Below are 12097 nucleotides of genomic sequence, written 5' to 3' on the forward strand. Positions count from 1 at the left end.
CATATTGGATGACCTGTCCTGGGCCCTGCACACAGATGCAATCATAAGGAAAGAATGCCAGCATCTTTACTTTCTTAGGAGCTTGAGGAGGTTTGGCTAGTCACCGAACACTTTAACAAACTTCTACAGATGTACTGTTGAAAGTATCCTGACTGGTTGCACCATGATTTGGTACAGCAATTCAAATGCGCAGCAATGCAAGAAGCTGCAGGAGCAGTGTACTCTACGCAATACATCACTGGCACATCCTTCCCCTCCATCGGTAGTATCTACAGAAGGTGCTGTGTCAAGAAGGCAACATCCATATCAAAGATCCCCACCATCCAGGCCACGCCCTCTTCTTGCAGCTACCGTTGGGCAGGAGGTACAGAAGCCTGAAGTCCCACACCACCAGGTTCAAGAAAAACTACGTCCCTTTAACCATGCGGTTCTTAAACCAACGGGCAAAACCCTAATCACTGCAGTTTAGCAACACTATGACCACTTTGAACTAAAATGGACTTCGTTTTTTTTTTGCTCTAATTGTGTTCTTTCTTGTAAAAACTGGGTATAATTTATGGTTCACTTGTGAACACTGCTTATATAATGCTATTATGCCTGTGATACTGCTGCAACTAAGTTTTTCATTGCACCTGTGCACACATCTCCTTGTGCACATGACACTAAACTCGACTTTGACCCAGTACAACTCATTGGTATTCACTCCCCATGGGAAATTTGCCCCATCATCTTGGGCAGGATCAAACTAATGATTAGGCAGCTGTTCTGTGGATCTGGCACATCTGACCATTTGCTGTGTCCTGGACTCACCCCCAAATCTAGGGGTGGTTCTGGACCTTACCGAACTAAGGAGCCTGATAATACTAATTGCATCTAGTCTACATCCATTCATTTGGACGTAGTCATCAATCTTCATTTAAAACAAAACTACTTTTTTAAAAAACCTCTTAATTATTATAGTTTTAATTAAGTTATCAGTTAAATGTTTTCATGCGAGTTAAAAATTAAAAAAATATTTTAATTATTTGCATTTGTATTCAATGGTTTCTAAGTGGCTTGTGGTGTGGTGTGTTTCGAAAAACAACCATGACACAGGTGCCTGCGGCGCATTGAGGGGCACACACTCAGCTCATGGGGCACAGGCCAGGTCCAGAACGTTGTGTCAATTTGGGACAGCTGAAGTACATTTACCTGAGTGGGGAAAACACTGGTTTAAACTTCACCCCAAGACGACAACAGATTTGAGTCCATCAATTAAAAACTAAGCTGAAATGTTCATAGCCCTGGCTGTCCATTTAAATAGATAATTACAATATTTAAGAAAAAGTTGGCAGTTTTTTTCCATCCCCTGGCTGACATCTATTTGCCCAACATCACCAGCAAAATAAACAAATAGATATAGATACATGAATAATCAGAAGGCTCAGATTATAGGATGTTGACATTGTCCATAATGCCAGCATTTATCGTCTCTCCCTAGTTTACTCAAAAATGAGGAAGCAACTAAGAGTTAACCAATCCTGGACTCATATACAGGCTAGATCAGGCAAGCTGCCAGCTTTCCGCCCCTGAAGGAAATTCGCAAAACAGATGGGCTTCATAACAATCTGAAAGTTTTATGGTTACCATTATCAACACCAGGTTTTTTTTAAAAAAAGGTGATGAAACATTATCAACTTGGAAACATTAACTCTGTTTCTCTCTCCACAAATGTTGCTTGATCTGCTGAGTGTTTTTGGCATTTCTGTTTTACTTGAAATGGACATAGAACATAGAACAGTACAGCACAGGAACAGGTCCTTCAGCACACAATGTCTGTGCGGAATATGCTGCCAATACAAACTACACCTATTTTCCTGCATAGTTCTACGTCCCTCTATTCACTGCTGGTCCATGTGCCTGTCTAAATGCCTCTTAAATGTTGCTATCATATCTGCTTTCACCACCTCTATTGGCAGCATATTCCAGGCACCTGCCATTCTCTGTGTAGAAATACTTGCCTCACGTGTCTCCTTTAAACTTTCCCCCCCTAGCTTATTAAAGCTATGCCCTTTAGCATAACTTCCCTGTTCTCAAATCCTGTTCCTCAACTAGTAAAGTATCCCATGTCTTTTGAACCAATTTATTGAACAATCTTACTACCTTAACGATGCTGTGGAAATACATTTCAAGATCCCTCTGTTCCTTCTCACCTCTGTGAATTCTAATTTTTTTTGTATAATCCCATGCCTTGTCCACTTCCCCAGAGGCATTACCCTTATAATTAAGTTCCATTTGCCAATTTTCGGTTGAGCTGACCACATCATCTATATCCTCCTCCCAGTCAGCTACACAGCCAAATTTTGTAACATTTGCAAATTTCTTTATCATGCCCCTACATTTAAGCCATGACTATTAATGTATACCACAGAAAACAAGAGACTAAGGACCAAAACCCGTCGAACTACACTAATAATAAGTTTCCAGTCACTAGAAAAACATCTCCTGCTTCCTGCCATTGAGTTAATATGACATGCAAGTGAAAATAAAAAAAAATTGCAGATGATGGAAATCCAAAACACTACATGCATTTTATCACTTTTATTTGGATCCCCTGTGCCTGCCATGTGAGATCTTGTCAAAACTTATCACCATTGTTAGGGGTTATTACCTTTACTATCAGTGGAATCCTGCTATGCACAACTATTGCTGCATTTGTTGACATAAGCATTACTGCCCTACAAAAATAATTCATTGGCCATGAAGTTCTTTGGAAAGTCCATAGGAAAGATACCTTTCCTCACTCCCAATGCCAAATATGACACAAAATTTACAATCTAGGCAAGCCCAAAACATGAAGTAATATCCTATAACCTAGCGACAGAGTGCACTATTACACAATTCACAACAATAGTCCAATCCAGTGGGTTCTAAATTCACAAGTTTATGAGTATTCACCAAAGAGCCTAGAACATGAACTATCTGTCAAATGTCACAATAATAAAACAAATTCAAACATGGGATATCTAGCATGGCATAGCAACAATTTGGAACAGTAAATAGTTTGAAACAAAAATTACATATATTCATATTATTACAGGGATTACACCGTGGATTTTTAATTAAACCATGTAAAAGGTCAGGAAAGCTGCACAGCAATTTTAACATAGCACATGTGACTGACAACTTGTTAAACATTAGTTACATTCCCTGGAACTAATTAATTACAAAAAGAATTGCAATCAAGTTATAGAAAACAATTTAATTAAATATTGAAGAGTACAAGGAATAATATTATGCCGATTCTGATAACAAGAGTCACATTGGTTCCAGTATTAAAGAACTACATCTCTCACTAACTTCCCAAACAGTCAAAAAAAATTGCAAGATGAATGTTCATTGCATGCTGACTAACAATACCACGCATATCTCCAGGCAAAGGTATTATGCAAGTAGGCCAGGATCGAATTTCCCAATGGGTAATATTCACTCACACTGCATATAAAAAGTTAAGCTATCCTGCATAATTTCTAGATTCATGTGTTTTAATATTATTTTATTAAAGATCTTTTTCTTAGGAATGAGAATTAAAACCATTAACACGTTTGACTATATTGACTCCAAATCCAACTGCCAGAGTGCAAACTGCATCATCCAAGATGTGGAATAGTAATTCAGTGTAGGATCTGTATTAGTGTCTGCATTGCACCATCTCCATGGAATTCAATACCCAACGCAGCACTGGATGTGGCATCCTGTACACACTTAGTCTGGTCCATTTGTTGTGGGATCATTTATCCATTGCATACTGCTAATGATGAGCGTCAGTTCTAATCCTAGGGGCACTCAACTCCTTTTACACATCTGCCTTAGATTGTTTTCACTGTTTACCAACATTGGTTGGGGGGGGGGGGGGGGTGGAATTAGAGAAAGTGAAGGGGAACTTGAAAGAGGGAGAAGAGGTGTGTGTGTGTGTGTGTGTGTGAGAGAGAGAGAAGAGAGAGAGCACATTTGTGTCACATGATGTTATGTATTGTGCACAATCAGACTGTGTCCAACCATGTGCATGCATGCTTCCTTTAAGCATTCCAAATAACCCTGTGCAACATTTCTCTCCTGAAGTCAATGTCTCATTCTGTAGTACCTCATCCAAGTGACCATGGAACCCATGATGGGTTGCATGATTCAATCATGAAATTCCCAGCCATAAACAAACTAAATTGTTTCCTGGATCAACAACCACCAAGTTGTCTAGACTTCCTGAAAGAAATCACTGGACACATCAGGAGAATACATTCTGCTGGGTTTTCACTTCTCCTAAAATAAAGCACAGAGGGCAAGTATACCAACCACATTACTGACTAGTCTATGAACTGAGAGGAGCTGACCAAGGATTGACCCTAGAATCTTGCAATCTTCATGTCTCAGAATCATCAGAGGTTCACTGAATCCACTAAGGGCACCGGTAGCTTTCATCCACAACACTCTTAACATGTATTTCTGAAATACACCCACAAAAGTCAAAGGAACAGATTTTATTTATGAGCTTTGTGTGGACACCTACAGAAGTAATGTGACATGCCAGTGCATGTTGGAAAGCCCAAGGTATAATTGGAAAGCACAAGGTATAGCTGCTTGGTTTGGAGAGTGCTGTGCTATAAAACCTCCAAGAGAAAAGATAGTGAAGATAATACAAGGGTGAAACCAGAGACATAAAGAGAGGGAGACACAAAAATTGCAACAGAAAGACTGGAAACTGAGAGGACAAAGGAGGAGTGTATGGGAATGGAGGAGTGAAGTTAAGAAAACAAATTGAACCTCAATATCTTAAAAGGGGACATTGAAGGATGGAGAACAAGACTTTCAAAAATGTACCGAGCAAAATCCATTTGCAAGAATCGCTTTTGGAGAAGTCTGAGTTTTCTGTTTAAGTTAGTAATAGGAACAAATGCAGGGAATATAACTGAAAGAAAAGACTGACACCCACAGAAATGCAAAGAGTTTTGGCAGGGCCGTTATGATGGATAAATAACTTATAATTTAAATGAAAGTCTTTCTTGAAACACCTATAATTAATGACATTGTTTTGATATTACCCTTATTTTTCCACTCATTATGAGCCCAGCAGCTGAATTCAAAATAATCCTGCCATGCACCAAAAAGATGCACTTAATATCAGCGCTTACTTAGTTCAAATCACAGCAAAACAACTTGCAATTCAGCTCCTTGCATTTCTATTCCAACAACTGAAATTGTAGTTCTTTCCAATCATGATCCAAATTAAACAAAGTCTAGGTAAAACCAATTTCTGTCACATGGCCCCACCTCTGATGAAAGCTTATTTGTAATCCATTCTTGGTTAAATTAATAAAAATAATTTATTCTCATTGTTAACAATGCAGCCCAGCTCACCAACTGAGAGCCATTCTCTGCACTTCCAACATAATGGTTGAAAAGGTACTGGCCAGTACATACCATATTATTAGCATGGAACTGCACACCAACTAAGAATGCTCTTTCCTTGTTCAAGCCACCAGCAAGCTCTAGCATGTCCCTGTACTTTCTTCCGATTCTCGCCTCCTGTCATGCACCAAGCAATACTCGCCTAGTTCCTGAAAAAGAATGTATGTCTTATATTTAACCTACATCAGAATGATCAGGAAAATTTGACTTCTGGCTGGGGCCATCCCAGTTAACTGCTTTCAACTGAACTATTATTATCCTAACAGGTGTTCTGCAATGTGTGTGGTTCAACAAATTAATGGTTTTTACAAGCCTCAGCAAATTCCACTATGTAATTGGTGATGGTTAGTACAGGTTTCAAGAAAAATAGAAACTTATTAAAACTCGCAATGGACATAAAGGGATACATTTACATTGTGCAAATCCGAAAGTAGTAAAAGGTGCTTCTTTGGTCCACTGATGAGATGGATAAAACTGACCCACTGAAAAACCCCCTTTCACTTATATGCAGGAACCAAGAAGGGAACTCCTCAAATTTGCCCCTAATCAAACATTATGCTGAAATGTTAACCCTGTTTCTCTCTTCAAATGCTGCCTGACCTGCTGAGTACTTCCAGCATTTCTGCTTTTATTTCAGATTTCCAGCATCTGCAGTGGTTGGGTTTTTAGGTGAGCTTTATACCTTTTGGTTAACTGTTCATCCTGAATGATAAATAGTCTCTTGAAACACACTTCCTTCATCCTGCTCGTTTGTTAAAATTAGTTACCACAATTTCAAATTTAACACCAGGAGATTAAAATTGTTAAATTGCTCTATCAAACAACTTTTCCTACAATTATATAGGCATACAAAAGCAAATACTGACATTATTTCTCAGTTTATCGACCCACTCCCTCTAACTCCTACTTTCAATCTTAAACCAGTTATGTATTTCCTGACTTTTACCAAAGTTTCTCAAAATTTTCCTCAGTACTTTAAGTGCACTTGTATCATAGAATATTTCTCAAAGCAAAATGTGATCAAATTTTAAATTTCTTCCAATATTCTGGCGTATTTAAGTAGAGTGAATAATTACCATAATCCTGATGATTTAGAAATGCTACCACAATCTATAAAAGGGTTAAATAAATGGTTTTGTTGAGCACAGAAGCTGAATCAAAAATTCTACAAAAACCACAATCATTGGCATTTTTGTTGGTTTCAGTTTTTTCATAAAGTTAAAATAACACAAAAATTCCACAAGAACAGCCACAATTGTAGGGATGGGTGAACAGCTTGGGTCTGGATTGCAATTCTTTTGAAGCTGTTCCTTTGATGAATTTGCCCCTTTTTAAAAAAAACAGTGAACAGTAACTTTACTGAGACAGCACCATTTTTAGTTTCCAAAACAGAGCTCTTTAAACATCAAACACGAAAGCATCAAAAGAACAACGTCCTTGAAGGAGAAGTGTACCTTAAGCCTGAGGGAAGATTTGAAGGCAATAGAATTGCCAATTTGAGTTGCCTGTTAGAAATCTGCTTATTATGCTGGCTAAAAAGTTAATGAAAAGCAGTCAGAGATTCCCGCTACTCTACCAAAGACACCATTTTACAATGCAACTTGCAGGCAGCTACGGATTCCTATGATTTGCTGTTCAGATTTCATATCTTTCTCTCTCTCTTAAAAGAATGACATTATCCAACAAGATACTAAATTTGGGACAGATTGCAAAGATATTTGTTACCGCATTAAGTTTTCTTAATGTGGTAACAAACAAATAAATTCCTACTTTCCAAGAAACCTGCACAATTCTTAATGTTAAAACTATATACAAATCCTTAAAGCATTTTGATAAAGCAGAACCTCTGTAAGCCAGTATATTTTGTTTTAAGGAATGTCAATACTGCTATTTTACCATTCAGTCCCTTAAACAGGTAGCTTGTTAATCCATTTAAGAGAACAGTTAACGTAAACTATATTACTGCAATTCCGGAGTCACACAAGGACAGTAAGTGAACCAGGTGGATTTTTAACAACAACCTGGTGGTTACATGGTTACCATTATCAATTCTGGCTTTAAATTCAAATAATATATCTGGAATTCAAATCTCCTTAGTTCCCATGGTGTGATACCAACTCATTATCTCTGATCAATATCAGAGTATAACTGCAGATAATTTAACCGCTAAAGTCAAAATCAAGCACTGAAAATGCAAGTCTCCCCATAATGTAAGTTTTGATCCCACAAATAGAAGATAGCAAGCCAAACACTTCTTCACACGAAAGCATCAAAATGGGAATAAAATATCTTTAAGAAATGATCCCTCTCTTATTTCTCTTATCAAAGCCAAACTGGAAAAGCTGGTTAATTTTAAAATGGAGATATTAAACTTATAAAATTAGAAATATAACTGAAACCATTATTCTGCATGGATTAAGCTAGTCATTAGAAATCCATCAGTACCTACAATAGGATGGTGAGATAGCTATCAAGATGGCTCTGTACTGGTTACATTACTGGATTTTTAATAATCCAGAGAATGCAAATTAATAGCAGCACGACAGAACACATCTCCAATTTAAAATAACATTTGGAATGAAGTAGTAATATTGATTGAAGTATCAATGGGGCTGTCAAATTGTCTTAAAATCTAAGTGGGTCATTAAAGTTCTTTGGAAAAGAAACATGCCATCCTTATTCCCAGCTAGTTGACAGTACTGCACATCTGAAGTAGCCTAACACTTCAGGCAGTTATTTTCCTTGGGTCAACAGGGAATGAGCAATTAAGAGCAGTCTTTCCCATATCCAAAGTTTTTTTTAATTAGCAAACTGCACACTTGGAAAGCTCTGAAATTAAGTCCTTGACTCTATCATGTGGAAAGGATACAGAGAAAGGTTAACTAATTATCACATTATGCCCGATCTGGAAAAATCATAAAAAATAATTCTAATGCTTTCACAGTTAACAGTTAAACCTGCAAACATTTTGCCATATTTTACTTCAGAAATAGCTACACTAATAATTGGGTTATTATTATCACTTGTACTGAGGTACAGTGAAAAACTTTGTTTTGCACGTCATTCATACCGATCATTTCACAACGTCAGTACATCGAGGTAGTACAAGGGAAAAGCAATAACAGAATGCAAAATACAGGAAGTCCCCGACTTACAAACGCCCGTGCTTACGAACCGACCTTTGTGGTCAGTTCGTAAGCAGGCCCGGCCCGCAGTCCTACCACGGCGGCGGTACACCTTCTTTGGCCCAACCCCGGGCCAAGTGCGTATGTGCGACTGGGGCCATGTGCGGCCGTGATCCCTGGCCCAAGTGCGCATGCACGGACACTGTTCCAAGTTACATACAAAATCAGGTTACGAACAGTCTCAGAAACGGAACTCGTTCGTAACCTGGGAACTTCCTGTATAGTGTTACAGTTACAGAGGAAATGCAGTGGAGGTAGACAATCAGGTGCAAGGCCATGACAAGGTAGCTTGTGAGGTAAGAGTCCATCTTATCGTACAAGAGGTCTATTCAATAGTCTTATAACAGTGGTATAGAAGCTGTTCTTGAGCCTGGTGGTGTGTACTTTCAGGCGTTTGTATCTTCTACCCAATGGAGAAGGGGTGGGGGAGAAGAAGAGAGAATGTCCAGAATGGGAGGGGTCTTTGATTATGTTGGCTGCTTTTCCAAGACAGCGAGGTGTAGACAGAGTAGTGTAGTACTGATGAAAATGATTAGAGAGGTACTGAGCAACATTAGTACTAACAAAAAAAAATCAACACCTGTGGGCTGTGGGTATGAGGTGTCTGTACGCATTAAATATGAAAGGCCACTTTGGATACAGCACTGCCACAATGGACCACAGCACAAGGCAAATGTAGGGGAAGCAGGATCTGCCTATACATACAAATAGAGGCCAAACTTACAACTTCAAAAAAGGAAGAAGGGTCCCCTTTGATGTGACAGAGCTGCCTTTCATTACACCAGAGAGGCGCTGCTTCAAAGAACTCTCATCTGTCAACTGCTCTTTTATTTCTTTTCTGTTTTCAAACATATATGGTTTGAAGATTGAACAAAGTATCTTTTATCAGAAAAAGATTAACATTTTAAGGTAGAAAAGTTGGACGCAAGCTCACGCCATAACCACCTTCCTTCCCCTGCTTAATATGCAGCCCAAGGAGACAAAGGCCCTGGGTCAACTACAAGAAATGGTAGGACTTTGAAAGTCCTCAACATTCAAAATCTCATGGTTTATCCAAGAAGGAGAAGTGACGTTTCCAAGGATCAAATGCATCATCTGGGTTCTCACTCCTCAAGATCAAATGATGAATCAATGTTCTTCCACATTAAGCAGCAAAAGCAAATTTCATTCATTTCTCACCTGGGTGTCACAGGGAAGGCCACCTCCTATCACCCATCCCCCATTCCCCTTGAGGAGATGATGGTGAGCTGCTGTCTTGAAGAATTACAATCCTTCTGGTGAAAATACTTTCACAATATAGTTGTGTAGGGAGTTCCAGGACTGAAACTCAGCAAAGGATCAGGAGTATACTTCCAGGTCAAAATTGTGAGAAGTTGGAGGGAACATGCAGGGATATTTCCATATGCCTGGTTCCCTTGTCCTCAGTGACAGAGGACACAGGTTTGGGAAGTGCTGTTAGGAATTGCCTAAGCAAGTAACTACAGTGTGTTTTGTAGTGAATGAGGTGAGTCACTCATTACAGAATACCCAGCACCCAATCTGCTGCTCTTGAAGCAAAGTATATATGCAGTTGGTCCAGTTGAGTTCCTCCTGGTCATTGGTGAACCTGAGGATGTCGATGGATGGGTGGGTGGATGGGGGCGACTTGGTGATGATAATGGCACCGAGTATCAAGGATAGGTAGTTGCCTCTCACTTATTGGAGATGGTCATGCCTGGTATTTCTGTGCTACAAATGTTACTTGATACGTATGAGCCTCAGGGACTTCACTGTGTGTTATCAAATACTGTCTAATTTTTATCCTGACAGATTGAGTCAATCAAGTCCTGAAGGGCATAGTTGGTGGGTAAAGGAACCAAGATAAGTGAGTGTAGAGTGTGAAAGTATCCTTACTAGCCAACCTCTTGGGACTATATTCACACGATCAGCACAATTGGAAAACAAATCTAGCAACCCATAAATGACCAATCATAAGATAACATGGATCATTAGGAGGAACTGAACAGTATGTCAGCAAAATCTTTGACCTCATGGGCTTTGATGCCTCATTCCTCCAATACCTTCCAGGTGGAAGACAATCACAAGTATTAGAGGCCAATCATTGTAGCAATAGAAATTCACTGCACAAGATACCCAAGGAAGTCTCTGCACTAGGCCAATGGGAAGGGATTAGGTTAGATGTGGGGAAGGAAAGTTGTATCATATTGGAATTGGAATATTATTGTCACTTGTACCGAGGTACAGTGAAAAACTTGTCTTGCATACCGTTAAAATACAGATCAATTCATTACACAGTGCATCAAGGTAGTACAAGAATGCAAAGTATCACAGCTACAGAGAAAGTGAGTGCATGTAGACAATAAGGTGCAAGGTCATAACAAGATAGATTGTGAGGTCAAGAATCCATCTTATCATACTAGCAAACCGTTCAATAGTCTTAATACAGCAGGATAGAAGCTGTCCTTGAGCCTGATGGTACATGCTTTCAGGGTTTTGTATCTTCTGCCCGATGGGAGAGGGGAGAAGAGGGAACGTCCAGGGTAGGTGGCGTCTTTGATTATGCTGGCTACTTTACTGAGGCAGCAAGAAGTATAGACAGAGTCCATGGAGGGGAGGCTGGTTTCTGTGATGTACTGAGCTGTGTCCACAACTCTCTGCAGTTTCTTAGAGTCATGGGCAGAGCAGTTGCCACACCATGTCGTGATGCATCCAGATAGGATGCTTTCTATGGTGCATTAACAAAAATTGGTGAGGGTCGACGAGGACGCGCCAAATTTCTTTAGCCTCCTGAGGAAGTAGAGGTGCTGGTGAGTTTTCTTGGCCGTTCCATCTACGTAGTTAACCAGGACAGGCTATCGGTGATGTTCACTCCTGGGAACTTGAAGTTCTCAACCCTCTCGACCTCAGCACTGTTGATGTACACAGAAGCATGTGCACCACTCCCCTTCCTGAAGTCAATGACCAGCTCTTTAGTTTTGTTGACATTGAGGGAAAGGTTGTTGTCATGACACCATGTCACTAAGCTCTCCATCTCCTTCCTGCACTCTGACCCATCAGTTTTTGAGATATGGTCTACTAAGGTGGTATCATCTGCAAACTTGTAGATGGAGTTAGAGCAGAATCTGGCCATGCAGTAATGAGTGTATAGGGTATAGAGTAGGGGGCTGAGGATGCAACCTTGTGGGGCACCAGTGTTGAGAATAATCGTGCTGGAGGTGTTGCTGCCTATCCTCACTGATTGTGGTCTGTTGGTCAGGATGTCAAGGATCCAGCTGCAAAGTGAGGGTTTGTGTCCCAGGTCTCAGAGTTTGGTGATAAGTTTGCTTGGAAATATAGCATAGAAGGCAGAGCTGTAGTCAATAAACAATAGTCTAACATAGGTGTCTTTACTGTCCAGATGCTCCAGAGATGAATGTAAGGCCAGGGAGATGGAATCCACTGTAGACCCATTTCAGCGGTAGGCGAATTGC

General features: G+C 39.8%; 1 protein-coding gene across 3 annotated transcripts in view; it reads right to left on the reverse strand.

The window, feature by feature from the left end:
* The window catches only part of LOC127568481 (tyrosine-protein phosphatase non-receptor type 14-like), a 211366-nt gene that overhangs the window by 163319 nt on the left and 35950 nt on the right, over nucleotides 1–12097 (reverse strand). Inside the window, exon 3 of one of the 3 annotated variants that reach the window (XM_052012282.1) lies at nucleotides 5455–5591. The exons of the other annotated variants lie outside the window; for them this stretch is intronic. The gene's annotated coding sequence lies outside the window, so the exon portion shown is untranslated. The remainder of the gene's footprint in view (nucleotides 1–5454; nucleotides 5592–12097) is intronic. 3 annotated transcript variants of the gene reach the window in all.

This window comes from Pristis pectinata, chromosome 3 (assembly GCF_009764475.1).
Source record: "Pristis pectinata isolate sPriPec2 chromosome 3, sPriPec2.1.pri, whole genome shotgun sequence".
NCBI classification, from domain to species: domain Eukaryota; kingdom Metazoa; phylum Chordata; class Chondrichthyes; order Rhinopristiformes; family Pristidae; genus Pristis; species Pristis pectinata.